The 15,858-nt window shown below is 42.6% G+C and overlaps 4 non-coding genes across 4 annotated transcripts; 2 read left to right on the forward strand and 2 right to left on the reverse strand.

The window, feature by feature from the left end:
- Positions 1 to 3,306: 3,306 nt before the first annotated feature.
- On the reverse strand, positions 3,307 to 3,410 carry LOC122894904. The gene has a single exon (XR_006381904.1). It is a non-coding gene; the product is annotated as a U6 spliceosomal RNA (small nuclear RNA).
- An 8,246-nt stretch (positions 3,411 to 11,656) lies between these two features.
- Positions 11,657 to 11,728, reverse strand: TRNAH-GUG. Its single transcript has one exon. It is a non-coding gene; the product is annotated as a tRNA-His (tRNA).
- A 631-nt stretch (positions 11,729 to 12,359) lies between these two features.
- On the forward strand, positions 12,360 to 12,431 carry TRNAH-GUG. Its single transcript has one exon. It is a non-coding gene; the product is annotated as a tRNA-His (tRNA).
- A 1,459-nt stretch (positions 12,432 to 13,890) lies between these two features.
- TRNAH-GUG lies at positions 13,891 to 13,962 on the forward strand. The gene has a single exon. It is a non-coding gene; the product is annotated as a tRNA-His (tRNA).
- The last annotated feature ends 1,896 nt before the right edge of the window (positions 13,963 to 15,858 follow it).

Genomic DNA, 15,858 nt, shown 5'->3' on the forward strand with positions numbered 1-15,858 from the left:
GTTAACAGGATTTACTGAGCATACTGTATGTGCTAGCCATTTTTCAAGACTTCTTGATCTCAATGGGAAAAATGGGATCTCAGGGTAGCAGGGGCTAAAGGGCAACATATAAATGCCTGAGACAGTATAGTCATGGTTAGGGAAATAGGATACAAGTCTTGTATGTTAATCAGGATGGTTTGAGCTATAGGCATCCTTGTCACTGACTAATTGTTCATGATCTCCATAGAAGTAAAACAAATGTCTATAAAAGCCTTAACAGAAAAAAAAAAAGTTGGGAGGCCTGGCTGGCTTAGTCAGTAGAGCGTGTGACTCTTTATCATGGGGTCATGAGTTCAAGCGCCATGCTGAGTATAGAGTTTATTTAAAAATAGCAGTGATGATGGGGTGCCTGGGTGGCTCAGTGAGTTAAAGCCTCTGCATTCAGCTCAGGTCATGATCCCAGGGCCCTGGGATCTAGCTCATCAGGCTGTCTGCTCAACAGGGAGTCTGCTTCCCTTCCTCTCTCTCTGTCTGCCTCTCTGCCTACTTGTGATCTCTGTCAAATAAATAAATAAAATCTTTTAAAAAACAGTAGCAATAATAATGATAATGATAGTAACAATAAAACATGCCCACAAATCCTTTAAAAAAAAATTTGTCTAGATCTGTTAAGCAGAGATCTTACCTGACGTACAACAATGGAGAACACACCACGTAGCTTTTGTTTCCTTCTCCAGATCCTCTTTCCATCTTTCTCCTCCTCCTCTGACTAGTGTGAGCTACATCATCAGGCTGCCTCAGTTTCTGGTTTTTGGTTAGGTTTAGCCAATGGGAACCACTGACAAAAGACTAGATATCTTTCAGTCTATTCATCAAGTGTTTGTTCAATGGACTCATAAACAAAATGGCCATGGTGGCAGAGATGGAAGGTACGCACAGGCTCTACAACAGGGACTTCTCACCAAGGCAAATCTGGCCTCTCCTGCTGGTGATTGCGGAATCTACCTAAAACTGTGACCAATGCTAAGTTCATAATATCGCACTGTTTTTCAGGGGCACTAGCCAGTCACTCATTAACAGTTGATTATGTTGTCCCATCATGGAGGGGGTAGCAGTTCCTCTATGAACTTAACACTTATTCTGAATATGGTGTCCCTTAATACTTTGATGTTACATAGTAGAAGTTAAGGGAAGACTACAGCAATACCATTAAGTCAGGACCAGTATTAATTCACACACCTAAGAGTAAAGGTTTGAGTCATCAGATAAAGAACCAACTGACCACCAGTTAAGAAACAAGATCTTAACAGCTAGGCATATTTTCCCCTTGGTTTATTCTGTATATATGTATACTTGTTAGTTTCTTTCTTCTCCTCTCTTCCCTTCCTGTGCTCTTCCATATAGGAAGAGTTGATGATAGTTAACCTCATATTTTGCTTTTAATTTATAGGATATTAACGGGGGATCATGACTGAAAAAGAAAAAGGATGACCATCATATAGACAAAAAAAATGACTGATAAGACTTTGGGTTTTAGATGATAAGGCATCTTTGTAAGAGAGATAGTCACAGCACATTAGGTATAAGCATTATTATCATCACTATCATTGTTTGGAAACTAAATGTGAGTAAAATGGTATATATGTATGGGGCGCCTGGGTGGCTCAGTGGGTTAAGCCGCTGCCTTCGGCTCAGGTCATGATCTCAGGATCCTGGGATCGAGTCCCGCATCGGGCTCTCTGCTCAGCAGGGAGCCTGCTTCCTCCTCTCTCTCTCTGCCTGCCTCTCTGCCTACTTGTAATCTCTCTCTGTCAAATAAATAAATAAAATCTTAAAAAAAAATAAATAAATAAAATAAAATAAAATGGTATATATGGATCCTCAGTACCTAAAATAATGAACTATGCTACACTGTCTACTGACAATTCAGCTTCCCACTTCTGTGCTCCCCTAAGAGTTAGGAATTCTGGAAAATATTTCTTAGAATCCTTTGACAACTGTTTTCTATGTTAGATTCCACAAATGACAGGTGCTTGCATGAAAGAGAACAGAATTGAGGCAGCTTCTTCAAGACTATTCAGACTTTAGTACAACATCTATTCATGATAAAAAAAAAAAAAAACCAAAACAACCCTCTGCAAAATAGGTCTAGAGGGAACATACCTCAACATAATAAAGGCTTTGTATGAAGAGTCCACAGGTAATATACTTAATGATGAAAAACTGAGAGCTTTTCCCCTAAGGTCAGGTACAAGACAAGGATGTCCACTCTCACCACTTTCATTCAACAAAATACTGGAAGTCTTAGCCACAGCAATCAGACAACATAAAGAAATAAAAGGCATCCAAATTGGTAAGGAAGAAGTAAAACTCGACTTGCAGATGACTATGTATCTATAGAAAACCCTAAAGACTCCACCAAAAACCTACCAGAACTAATAAATTAATTCAGTAAGGTCACTGGATACAAAAGCAACGTACAGAAATTGGTTGCATCCCGAAAGACTAATAATGAAGCAGCAGAAATTGAAATTCAGATAATAATCCCATTTATAATTGTGCCAAAAACAATGAAATATCTAGAAATAAACTTAACCAAAGAGGTGAAAGATCTTTACTCTGAAAACTATAAAATACTGATGAAAGAAATTTAAGACAATGCAAAGAAATAAAAAGACATTCAATCTTCATGGGATGGAAGAATAAATACGGTTAAAATGTCTATACTATTTACCCAAAGCAATATACAAATTTAATGCAACCCCTATCAAAATACCAACAGCATTCTTCACAGAACTAGAACAAACAATCCTAAAATTTGTATGGCACCACAAGACCTTGAATAGCCAAAGAAATCTTGAAAAAAACAAAACAAAAAAAAAAACAAAAAACAAACCAGAGGTATCACAATTCCAGACTTCAAGTTATATTACAAAGTGGTAGTAATTATAACAGTATGGTACCAGCATAAAAATAGACATAGATCAACAGAATAGAAAACTGGAAGTAAACCACAACTATATGATCAATTATTCTTCAACAAAGGAGGAAAGAATATACAATGGGGAAAAAGATAGTCTCTTCAACAAATAGTGCTGGGAAGACTAGGCACCTACCTGCAAAAAACAGAAACAAAAACAAAAACCAAAAACAAAATGAAACTAGACCATACACAAAAATAAACTCAAAATGGACTAAAGGCATAAATGTGAGATCTGAAATCCTAAAAACCCTTGAAGAGAACACAGGCAATTTTTCTGACATAGGCTGTAGAAACACTTTTCTAGATATGTCTCCTGAGGTAAGAGAAATAAGAGCACAAATAAACTATTAGGACTATACATTAATCTGTGTGTCATCCTTGCAAAGGGGCCATGCTAATCTCTGCATTGTTCCAATTTTAGTATATGTGCAGCCAAAGTAAGCCCTCTATTAGGATTATATCAAAATGAAGTTTCTGAACAGTGAAGGAAACAACAAAACTAAAAAGCACCCTAGTGAATGGGAGAAGATATTTGCAAATGCCATATCAAAAAAAGGATGAGTATCCAAAATATATAAAGAACTGATAGAACATCCAAAAAACAAATTATTTGTTTAAATGGGCAGAAGACATGAACAGATATTCTCCAAAGAAGATATCCAGATGGTCAACAGACACATGAAAAGATGTTCAACATCACTTATCATCAGGGAAATACAAATCAAAAGTACAAAGAGATAACACCTCATACCTGTCAGAATGGCTAAAATCAAAACACTAGAAACAACAAGCATTGGTGAGGATGTGGAGAAAAAGGAACCCTCATGCTCTCCTGGTGGGAATGCAAACTGTTGCAGCTACTGTGAAAAACAATATGTAGGTTCCTCAAAATATTAAAAATAAATCTACCCTATGACCCAGTAATCACACTACTTGGTATTTACCAAAAAAATACAAAAACACTAATTCAAAGAGATACGTGTGCCCCTGTTTATTGCAGCAGTATTTACAATAGCTAAACTATGGAAGCAGCCCAAGTGTCCATCAATAGATGAATGGATAAAGAAGATGTGGTATACATATACAATGGTATATTATTCGGCCATAAAAAAGGATAAAATCTGCCATTCGTAACATGGATAGAGCTAGAGTAGAATGCTAAATGGAATAAGTCAGTCAGAGAAAGACAAATACCATATGATTTCACTCATATGTGGAATTTAAGAAACAAAACATGAGCAAAGGCGAAAGTGAGAGAGAGAGAGAAAGCAAGAAACAGATTCAAATATAGAGAACAAACTGATGGTTACCAGAAGGGAGGTGGGTGGGTGGGGAATGGGTGAGATAGGTGATTGGGATTAAAGATTACACTTACCCTAAACGGGAAGGGAGACCCTACCCAAACTTCTCCTAACACTCTCCTCAAATCAGACTCAGTATGAGGCCAGTGAACCAAAGAGTAGTCGTGACACAGAAGTATTTTGACTTCGAAATTTAACAGAAATTGGGAAAAGAGTCAAGTCATCTTTTTGCAGTTTTATACATGTGTCTCTCCCTTTTAACTTAAAATTGAAAATTGCATATTCTGTCATCATGTCAGATTCTCAATACCAGCAAGGCTATTAGAGTAACATACAAATTTCATACTATTTTAACTACCATGACTACAAAAAGTATGTCACCCTTGATATTAGAGCTTCCTTTAAAACCTCACAACCATTTCCTTCATCCAACATGTCCATCCCCTCTACTTCTGAGCTCAAGACCCTCTGAACTTACTGCCCTCTGATCACACACCTAAGGATGTGATGTGAGGGAAGAGTCCCTCCTTCACTCTAATCGGGGGATTAGTCCCCAAGCCCTGACCTTCGACAACCAGAACCATAACTGGAAATTCTTTTCTGTCTCTCGTTTGGATTAAAACTTGATAATATTACCCATTTGTACCTCATCTTTCTAAAATACATATATGATTATATTCCTCTTCTGTGTAAAAATGGAGGCTTACATGGTTCCCCAATACCTATAGCAAAGTCTATACATGGCTCTTAGGAAATCTGTGAATTCCTGACATTTTTGTCATAGGGACATCATTTGGAGAATAATGCTATGGTTTTAAATGGATCCCCCAAACAGTAAGTTACACAAAATGTCAAGAACCACCAGGCTCCAGGAAAAAAGGTCTGACTCAATAAAGGGCAAAAGAATCATCAGAATTTGACTCCACCTTTCCTTTCCCTTCCATATCTTATGTCACAGCTATGACTTGTCTTTCCCTACACTACCTGTATGTTCATGCTTCATTGCCTTTGTTTCTGCCTTTCTCTCTGCCTAGAATACCTTTCCATCTTTTCTGCCAGGAAAATTAGTACGCATGCCTTAGAACCCAGCTCAAATATCATCTCCTGAGGGAATGAATGATCTAAGCTGTAATACATTTTGTATATACTTCTAACATAATTGTTTCTTCACTCTTCTGATTAACCCTGGACTAAAATGATCATTTCAGAGTTAGAATGAGTCTTATTCAAATTTATATCTCCAAGGCCTAACATAAATCATACTAGGGCCTACTGTTTGTTGGGTAGGTGAATGGGTGTTAGCTTGGACCTCTGCCTGACAAAACAGGGATAACCTATGAGCATTCCCCTGCAGACTCCCTATAAACTGAGGGCCATTTCTTCTCTCCCTAATGCTTTGCTCTGTAGTGAGCTTTATACTTTTAGATTTTACTGAGATCAACATAGGATCGCCAATTTTTTAATTTTCCAAGGAAAGACTTCAGTAGAAATTATCACTTACCTTCTCCATCACGTTATAAAAGAAAAGTCACTTTAAAACCTCAAAAGTAGGGGGGTGCCTGGGTGGCTCAGTGGGTTAAGCCTCTGCCTTCAGCTCAGGTCATGATCCCAGGGTCCTGGGATCGAGTCCCACATCCGGCTCTCTGCTCAGCAGGGAGCCTGCTTCCTCCTCTCTCTCTGCCTGCCTCTCTGCCTGCTTGTGATCTCTGTCTGTCAAATAAATAAATAATTAAAAAAAAAAAAAAAAACCTCAAAAGTAGGAAGGACATAATCAGCCTAGAAGATAGTCCTTGGTATTAAATACATTTGGCCTTTTGAAAACCTTACCACATTGACCTTATTTTCTCTCATTCCATGAAGAAAAATTCCTCCCTGTTTATCAGTTCTAGAACAATGTTTGGAAACCACTGATTTAGACCTTTGCTTCTGAGAGGTGGCTCCAGCATTTTTCCTCAGGAGTTTTAGGCCTCATGCCAGGAATAGTCCTTCAGGATCTCCCTGTGGGTTTCTTATTGCAGTAATAGAGAGAAGTGCATATTGAGCACTTACCATTACAGTTAAAAACTCAAGACTACGAGAAATGCAACCTTATCTTTTTCTTACTGAATTTATTTTCTATTTGACTATGTCCCAGTGGGTGACAAATATAATCTTAATTCAGGGTTCCTCTCCCTTTCTTTCATCTTTGATCCTGGGGACTGAATTAGTGCACAAGCAGGCTAGATGAAACCTCTCAAGGTCTTAAGCACTGATGAGATTATGATGTCTCACATGTAACTGAAAAAATTTCAGGGGTGCCTGGGTGGTTCAGTCAGTTAAGTGGCTTCCTTCAGCTCAGGTCATGATCCCAGGATACTGGGATCAAGCCCGGTATCAGGCTCCCAGCTCAGCAGAGAGTCTGCATCTCCCACCTGCTCTGCCGGCTGCTCTACTTGCGCTTTCTCTGTATCTCTCTGTCAAATAAATAAATTAATTAACCATTTTTTTAAAAGAAAGAAACAGGCAAAGGGTTAAAAAAGAAAAGAAGAAAAGAAAAAATTTTAAATACATATAGTTCGTTATTTCCCAACAAAGTTCTCGGGTTTTTTTCTCTCTCCTTAAATGATCACTTCAATGCTTTTTACTCTTTCGAAAAGCTGTCTTATGTTTTTGGGTTTTTGTTTCCCTGCTGTCCTTGGTAAGTTCTAGGCCTACCAGTGGGGTCATCTGGTTCTGCTCATTGGTTCTTAGAATCCACTTGGATATATTTGATTTTACTGTGTGTCCATGCAGATGACTAGAATCATCCTCACACAAAAGACTGCCTCAGATTTGAAGTCTCTTTATGCCACATCTCAGCCATTCAGGGTTAGAATTTCTCTCTTCAGTGTAAAACTTTGATCTCTTTTAAAATGTAATGTAGGGGCGCCTGGGTGGCTCAGGTCATGATCTCAGGGTCCTGGGATTGAGTCCCGCATCGGGCTCTCTGCTCGGCAGGGAGCCTGCTTCCCTCTCTCTCTCTGCCTGCCTCTCCGTCTACTTGTGATCTCTCTCTGTCAAATAAATAAAATCAAATCTTAAAAAAAAAAATAAAATGTAATGTAAGGGCCTGTTTAGCCAGAGTGGCTCCATCTCTGTTGAACAGCCGTTCTGTTGTTTATGCAGTAAAATTTAAACTGACCCTGTCCCCCCAGCCAGGGGACTTACTTAAAAGCAAGTCTGGGAAACTAGTAAAATGGGCGACCAGTCCCAGATAACAGAGCCCAAATACAAGGGTGGGTCAGGCAGGTGGAGATATCCAGTCACTATCTCCCTAAAGAATGTGGGCCCCACCTTTTGGGTGCCTTTTGGGCTCCAATTCTGACCAAGGTGATAGGCTAGTTCAAATAACTACTATAGGGTGAATAGTAATTCAATTGGCCACCCATTTGTGACCTAGCCTGACTATGCAACTTTGTGTGTTACAATCTCATTGGCCACCTGTGTGTGTCGCTCTCCCTGTAAGAGGTGGCCCCGACGGGTTGGTTTGATTCTTGGTGCTGGCGTGAAATAAAGCTTTGCTTTACCTTTGCTTTGTATCAGTCTCGCTCCTTTGATCACACACCCTAACAGTAACACTTATTATTCCTTAAATATTTTTTTTAAGATTTATTTATTTGACAGAGAGAGAGAGAACACAAGTAGGCAGAGCAGCAGGCACAGAGAGAGGGGGAAGCAGACTCCCTGCTGAGCAAAGAGCCCAATGCCGAACTCGATGCCAGGACCCTGAGATCATGACCTAAGCCAAAGGCAGAGGCTTAATCCACTGAGCCACCCAGGTGCCCCTAACACTTATTATTATCAGTCACTGTACTTTGTACAGACGAAGGAGCTGAGGCAATAGAAGGGTGGACAACAAGCGGAGAATAGGACACTGTATCACATTATTTTCCAATGGCTCAAACTCTCTTACTTATTTTTTGTTTAGTTTTCCTTCCTGATTCCTGCACTAGACTATAGATCTACGAGAACAACACATCTGTCTTGCTCATTACCATAGTCCAGAACCCAGAATAGTGCCTGGAACATTGGAGGCACTCAATAAATACTGATCTAATGAATGAGAATGACGAGATAAGAACAATACAAAGAGTGTCAGAGTGAGAGGCTGGAAGTGCTAAAAATTAACTTCAGTTCTTTTACATTCTAGTAGAAGTTTGTATCCGTTTTCTCTTGGAAAGTTTTCCACTGAAGAAATGCATGCCTTCTACCATTTTCTGTGTATGTGTATGTGTGTGTGTGTATGTGCCTCTTCCTCGTGTGTGTGTGTTTGTGTGTGTGTGTGTGTCTGTGTGTGTGTAGAGTGGGGAGAGGCAGGAAAAGAGAGAATGTTAAACAGGCTCCATGCAGGAGAAAGGGCTCCATCTCAGGACCCTGAGAATATATCCTGAGCTGAAATCAAGAGTCTGATATTTAGCCAACTGAACCACCCAGGCGCCCCTTTTGCGTTGTTTTCTGATTGTTGCTTCTGGGCTAGTTGTTTCTCCTAGCTGGAAAATGAAACTATTTTGGGCAAGCAGTATCACTACATACCTTCGCAGCTCCCCAGGATGCAAAGCACTTTGAGAGCTAAAAGATGCTAGTCTACCAAATGAATGAATGGATGAAACTTGAGTCTTGAATATCCAGAAAACTTCTGAGGAATGGGCTCCCTGTTGGGGTTAAGGCCAAAGTGGTGTCTCCAAAAGGGAGTCTTCTCCAGCCTCAGCGTTTTATATCCACTTCCTGGGGTGCAGCACCTCCTAGTGGAAATCCAGGGGTGCTACCTCCTCCCTGGATCCCCCAAATACAGGCCTCTTGGTGACTCCCTCCCAGAACTACATCTTGTCATTCCTCCAAACCTTAATGTTACTCCCTTAAATGAGGCCCAGTGGACTCTGGCAGGTCCCTTCTAGTAACCCCAAGGACTGACAAGGTGAACAACGAAGGGCTACATTCCAGCCAAATGTTCTAGAGAATAGCCCTACTTCTCAAACTTGAATGTCCAGATAAATCACCTGGGGAGGATCTTGTTAAAATGAAGATTCTGATCTGGTAGTTCTGGGTGGTGAACCAAGATTCTGAATTACCAACCATCTTCCAGGAGCTACCAAGGCTATTGGCCCAGTCTGTATTGCACCTCTGTGGTGGCCAGTGATTAGAGCAACAGAAGCCCCCAGTGCACCAGGTGTGCCCCATAAGCCATGTGGTTGGCTGTTTATGCAAACATTCTCAAGTTGATAAATTACAGCTGTCCCCTTCAAGAATTGTCACTTAAAAGTCAACACACTGGGGGTACCTGGGTGGCTCAGTCGGTTAAGCCTCTGCCTTCGGCTCCGGTCATGATCCTGGGGGCCTGAGACTGGACTCCGCATTGGACTGGGCTCTACATCCCGCTCCGGCTCCAGCTCCCAAATAAATAAATAAAATCTTTAAAAAAAATAGCATACTGTATGTTAACTACACTGGAATTAAAATTAAAAACTTAATAAAAATAATGTTTTTTAAAGAAGCCAACACACTGATACCAAAAAGTATTTTGCTGGAATGTTGCCAAAAACATTTTTGGAATTGTTGCTGAAGCTTGTTGCACCTTAAAAACTCAGTTTTTCTTTTTCTTTCAAGGTGGATTTAAAAGCAGTCAAAAAATATGTCAAAATAAAACGTGACCTTAAATATTGAGATGGATTTACTTGTATGACTTATAAATTAGGCCTGATGGTAATCCCCAAACAAGAGTTCCAAAAATATTTGGGGCAGCTGATTGGAGAAAGTGGAATGTCTCCTTTGAAACACAACACTCCTTTAGATTGTTAGTTCCACTTCGTTCCATTTTAAAGAGTTGATTTCATTACTAGTTTATTTAAGTAAAACTTAAATAGGGTTTAGAGAGTGGCAGGCACTGTTGCTTTACAAATATTAACTTATTTAATTCTCATAATAAGCCTGCTTTTATTCCCATTTTACAAAGGAGAAAACTGAGGTACTGAGACATTATGCAGCTTACCTAAAGTTACCCCGCTAATTAATTCAAGAGTCAAGATTCAAACCTTGGTGAGCCTGCTTCTAGGTGTCACTGTCTTAATTAAAGCTATGCTAACCTTTAAAATTAGAGTTAGGACTAACCTAAAGAGTGTCAGCTACTACAGAGTCCATCAGAGGAAAAGAAAAAAATTAAGTGATTTACAGTGGAGACTAGGAAACCTACAAAAAATAACAAATCCATCTCAAACAGAAAGAGCTGGAGCTGGAATGTGTGAATAGACACAGGTTTTACATCTCCTGCCTCCTTCCTGGTTCTGATACCTAGAAAAGACCTCAAGGTGGAAGGGAGAGCAAGTTCCCAGGTTGACTTTATGCTATTCTATTCTCTCGTGTCCCGTTTTGTGGCTTTAAACTCCTCAAATTTAGGGAACTGGGCTCAAATTTAGGGAACTGGCAGCGGGGAGACCCTAGGAAATTACATCTGCAGTAGTGTCTTGCTTTTTACATGCTGTTCAGTGAGTCTTTGCTGATGGATTGTGGGTAGAGGGGGCACAGCCCCAGGGAAATGTCCATCTCTTTCAGGAATGCTTCCTGACTTGCTCTGCCACCTCCAGATCCCCTGAGGAGCTGAAGAGGCTCATTCCTCACTCAGTCCTATCTCATTCCCTCCTTGGCAGTGACCCCGGTCGCCAGCAGCCACCTGAGAGCCAAATCCAAAACTCACTTCCATTTTGTCCAGTGCCAAATAACAGACCCGAATTTGGGAGGCTCAGATTTTTTAAGTGCACATAAAACAAACTTACAAATGAAGTATGCTTTAAATCTGAGGTAGATTTGGGGGGGAGGGGGGAAGAGCCCTCCAGGAGAAAACACCCTCTCACCTAGAAGGCTGTGGTAGAGGAGGCTACAAGCCCCACATTAGCACCTCTCACAGGGGCTATGGGAAATAGTGCCTCTAGTGTGGTCATGTTTCTCACTGGTCACAGGATCTGAACCAGAAATGGTTCACCGTATTGTGAATTCTTCTAACGCCCAGGAAATGTTTGCCCTTTGTTCCTATAAGCCCTCCACTCCAAGTATTGAAGTTATAGCCGGGAGAGGCTTTTCTGAGGACCTGGTGTGTACGATCTGAGGAAACGAGGAAAGAGAAAAGTACCACACAGAACGAAGTCCTACTAAAAAGGATCACACAGCAGAGAGGATTGGAGGTGGGCCGCTCCCCTCGGACTTAGAGAATTAAAGGAGTAAAGTCCTAGAGATCCGCAGAACTTCTGTCCACTTTGGCCGCATTATAATTTCGGCCCTGCCCTAACCTACTCTCTAGGAGGCAGTCGGGGAACAACCACGCGATGCAATGTGCTTTCCCCAAAGCTAAAAAGGCGCCCTTGCCGTGCCATTGTTCCCACAATGCCGTGACTCGGATTCGAACCGAGGTTGCTGCGGCCACAACGCAGAGTACTAACCACTATACGATCACGGCGAGCTACCGGGACGCCACGGGACGCGGGCTCCCGCGAATGGGCCTTCAGGTGTAGCCGGCCTCCGCCTTAGCCTTCCAACGTCTCCCGTGGTCTGCCAGGCCTGCCTGGCCCTCGCGCTGACCCCGAAGCGAAGTTGGGGTGCCGTTGTTCTCCTCCGCGGGTCTCCGCCGGTCGTGCGCACGCATCGTAAAAGAAAGGACTGATAAGTGCTTGGCAAACGAAAGGATTCGGTCCGAAGAGGACGAACATGACGCCCCGGGGTCGTCCCTCTCACACCCACCGTGCCCGGCGCTGACGCAATCTGAGAGGATTCTGGCTGGGAATGGGGCTGTCTCTCGAATTCTACAACAAGAAGGAAACATTAGTTCCAAGCACCCGCACTCCTTCCTTCAAGGCGCGGGGGCCAGGGAGAGTTCCAGCGCAGCCGCCAGACCCGTGAAGCGGCGGGGTCTGGCCGGGGCCGAGCGCGGATCGCAATCGAGAACGCACGGAGATCAGTGCGTCTGCTTGTGTGCGGGTAACAGTAAAGCTAAAGATCCGCAGGAACCGATAGTGACGTGAGAAGGGGGCGGGGCTTTCAACACAGAAGAACTCAGGCGAAGAGGCCGAGGGCCGAATCCCCAGTAGCTCGCCGTGATCGTATAGTGGTTAGTACTCTGCGTTGTGGCCGCAGCAACCTCGGTTCGAATCCGAGTCACGGCATTGCGACAGCAATGGCACGGCAAGGGGTTCGACTTTTATCGCTGTCCTCCATTTTTTTTTTTTTTCCCCGAATTTGTAATAACATTCTCGAAAATGGATCCCAATCCCTTTGTGACAGCTGGAAACTAGGTTTACGTCACGCCAGCTCTGGCTAAATTGGACTTCCGAAGAATATAGGCTACCGTTTACTCGTCCCACCCGCGATACCGTTCAGGGGGGACAAAGCACAGTGCTCTCGTAAGGCTGATAATTGTCATAGACATATGTACGAATTTCCATGGCAGCGCTAAAAAGGACTCCCAATAATAATAGGAAGAGAAGGCCTCGCAGAGGTGACTTTTGAAGTAGCTCTTAAAGGCAGAGAAGGAATTTGACGAGCAGCCAGGATACTCTTGTGTGCAAAGGTCCGAAGGAGGTCTCAAAAAGGAACTATCGGCAATTCTTTATAAATCTTCCTCCTTCCCCACCTCTGAAGGACCTGTTGAGTGAATGAATGCAAGTAATTCAGGAATGGGAAATGACACGGAGGGCCAAGGGATGAGCTGGAAAAGGTGGGCGAATCTCCCGCAGTCTGTGGGTGGGGGGTGAGGGGTGGAGGAATGAAAGGATTCAAATCGTGTTTGGTAGCATCCCCCCCTTGACTCTGAAGGGGATGGGCGTGATGATTAGAGCAGATAGGCGGTCACGGTGGATTCTCTCGTTAGAACCAGTGGCACGTTCTCACTGTAGCAAAAGGCCTCTGCCTGCTGTGGACTCGGCCTGGTTCTAGGCGCCGTGGGGGCGGGAGCACCGATGGACAAGAAGAAAAACCGGACTGGTGCTTGCTGCCGCCCGGGGTACAACCGAGGGGGCCACCGGCTCGGGCGGCGGGAGTACTGTGAGGGAGGAGTTCAGGGCGGTCCCGGCAGGAACGGAAGCTGCAAGGAAGTTGGCGGGGAGGAGATCAGCAGGGCGAGACGCATTCACTGAACTCCTCCTGCGTGACCAACCGGTCCTGGGGGTGTCCATATCCTCCAACGAGGCGATGTTGGGTCACTTCTAGGGGAATCAGCAGGGACACGAACCCCTTAGTAGCGTCCCCAACAGACCGGGTCGCTGGAAGGACCTCCCAAGCATAGCAGATGGGCATCGTCCTAGGAGGGGGAATTACAACTTGTGAACATTGAGTTCCGGCCAGTCCCGTCCCTGCATACCCAAGTGTTCCCCCCTAAACTCCCACCTTATTCACACAGAACCCACCCTTCCCCACCGCAACATAACCACTTTTGTGGCTAAGGAACCCAAACCTGAGAGAACCCGAGCAACTGTCGAGAGCCCATGCGCCTGCGCATTCTCAGATTCGGTTTTAGGCTGGAACTCCGCCTCATAGGTGGGTCTTTTGGTGACGTGCACAGTGGGAAGGCCTATGACTATTGAAGAGGACAATCAGAAAGCCGTCCTTACAGGTCCCCGGTAGCTCGCCGTGATCGTATAGTGGTTAGTACTCTGCGTTGTGGCCGCAGCAACCTCGGTTCGAATCCGAGTCACGGCATTGTGGGAACAATGGCACGGCAAGGGGCTTATCTTTTTAAAATTTTTCTTCTTCTTTTTTTTTTTTTTAAAGATTTTATTTATTTATTAAAATTTTTCTTCTTGCAGCGAGGTTCTACAGAGAACACAATTCGCTTTTTTGAGATGAACCACCGCGTCTTTCTGCCTTGAAGAGTAAGCCACCCTTAAGATCACCACCTCCAGTAACTCTAACTTAACACTATGAATTCAGTTTCACAGCAGTTATAATCCCTTCCCTCCCAAAGAAACTGAAAATCGGTATCTAAATCATTCTACAGCAGCGAAACAGCGCCCCCGTGACCTTGCGATTTTCCCTTTTATGAATTTTTTTAAAAAATTGAGTTGCTTATGTTTAGAGAATACATGCGCACAAGTCCAGTGAAAAGTAAGTCTCCTCATTCTTCAGTTCATCCACCAATTATTGCAGTTTTCTTCATACCTTTCCATGGTAGTCCTTGTATAAACAAACATTTATACAGCATATATGTGTAAAAATATATCCCCCCCTTCTTGCATAATACAAATGACCTCTTCCCTTCCTTGCCCTCATCCCTAGAAGTCAGGAAGAACTTGAGGTGATATATTTGCACTAATAGGCAATCTCCTTTTACAAGGAAGAGTACCACATACAGGGAGGGAGTATCCACCCACCCACCCTGTCCTTTTTGTCCCTAGGCCCTGGATCCTGGCTGGGGCAGGTGAGGGATGGCTGGGTTGGTGAGACAGAGGAATGAGATTCCTTACTGTGCTTATAAAACCCTTTGGATCGGAGCCTGGGCTCTAGTGAGAAGCAGTCCTGTTTTGATTTCATGCTGGAAGGGCAGGGGTAACATCCTAGGTTTGGGGTTGGGAAGAGGGACTTGACTTGATAGTCCGTTGGGAGACCCTTCACTTCAATTTCTCTGTTATTTTATTATGAGGATCAAACTTAAATTATAGGCCACTAGAGTTAGAAAATTCAAGTTAATCAAAGGCAGAACTGAATCTTACTATGTATATTTTCCAAGCATACATAAATATTTGAAGAGAGGTTTCTTATGGTGTCCATAAATGAGTGAAGTGGGCCAGTTTTCTTCATGATTGTATCTTAGGTTGTATTCTTTCAAATACATATTATTTTCATATCAGACAAATAGAAAACATGGCCCAAATGAAACTCCATCTATATCTAGAATCTCAAAGAACAGAGTACATGCTTGAGTATACTGAGATATGTTTGTCCTCTCAAGTTTGTGAACAGAGATGGGCCTGAGGCAAGGCTGGAGACAGAAGGCAAGGACTAGTCTTAGGAGAAGGCAAAACTCAGAAGGGATCAGAACTCAGGAGAGGACTGGGCATCCAAATTTAGATAAACAGAAGTGAGGACACCCCACTTAGTACCTACTAAGAAAAGTAAGGGCTAAAGATGAGGCTTTGGGACATGCACAAATTTAGGAAGTTAAAGGAGGAAGAAGGTGTGGCCTAAAAGAAAGGAGGAGAACCATAACGGTGTCATTTAAGGAAAGTTTGGGAGAAGAAGGTTTCAGGAATGGAGGTCAGCAGATTCAGGTACTGCAAAGGAGAAAGAGGAATAAGATAAAATCATTGAGTTTGACACTTAGAAGTCATTGTTGATTTTAAAAAATCTTCTATGAGAGCAACTAGGCAATGTGTGTCAAGAGTCAGAAAAAAGAATGTACATCCTTTTCCCCAATAATTCCATTTCTGGGAATCTTGCTAAAGGACATAATCGTAACTTGGAAAAGGAATCTGTATAAAGATGTTTATCACAGGGTAATTTAGAAAGAAAGAGAGTGCAAATATCCTGAATGCTCAACAAATAAGGTAACATTGAGCCAAATTAAAATGTTAATTTGATGAAATATTGAATAGTCTT

This window comes from Neovison vison, chromosome 13 (genome assembly GCF_020171115.1).
Source record: "Neovison vison isolate M4711 chromosome 13, ASM_NN_V1, whole genome shotgun sequence".
Taxonomy (NCBI): domain Eukaryota; kingdom Metazoa; phylum Chordata; class Mammalia; order Carnivora; family Mustelidae; genus Neogale; species Neogale vison.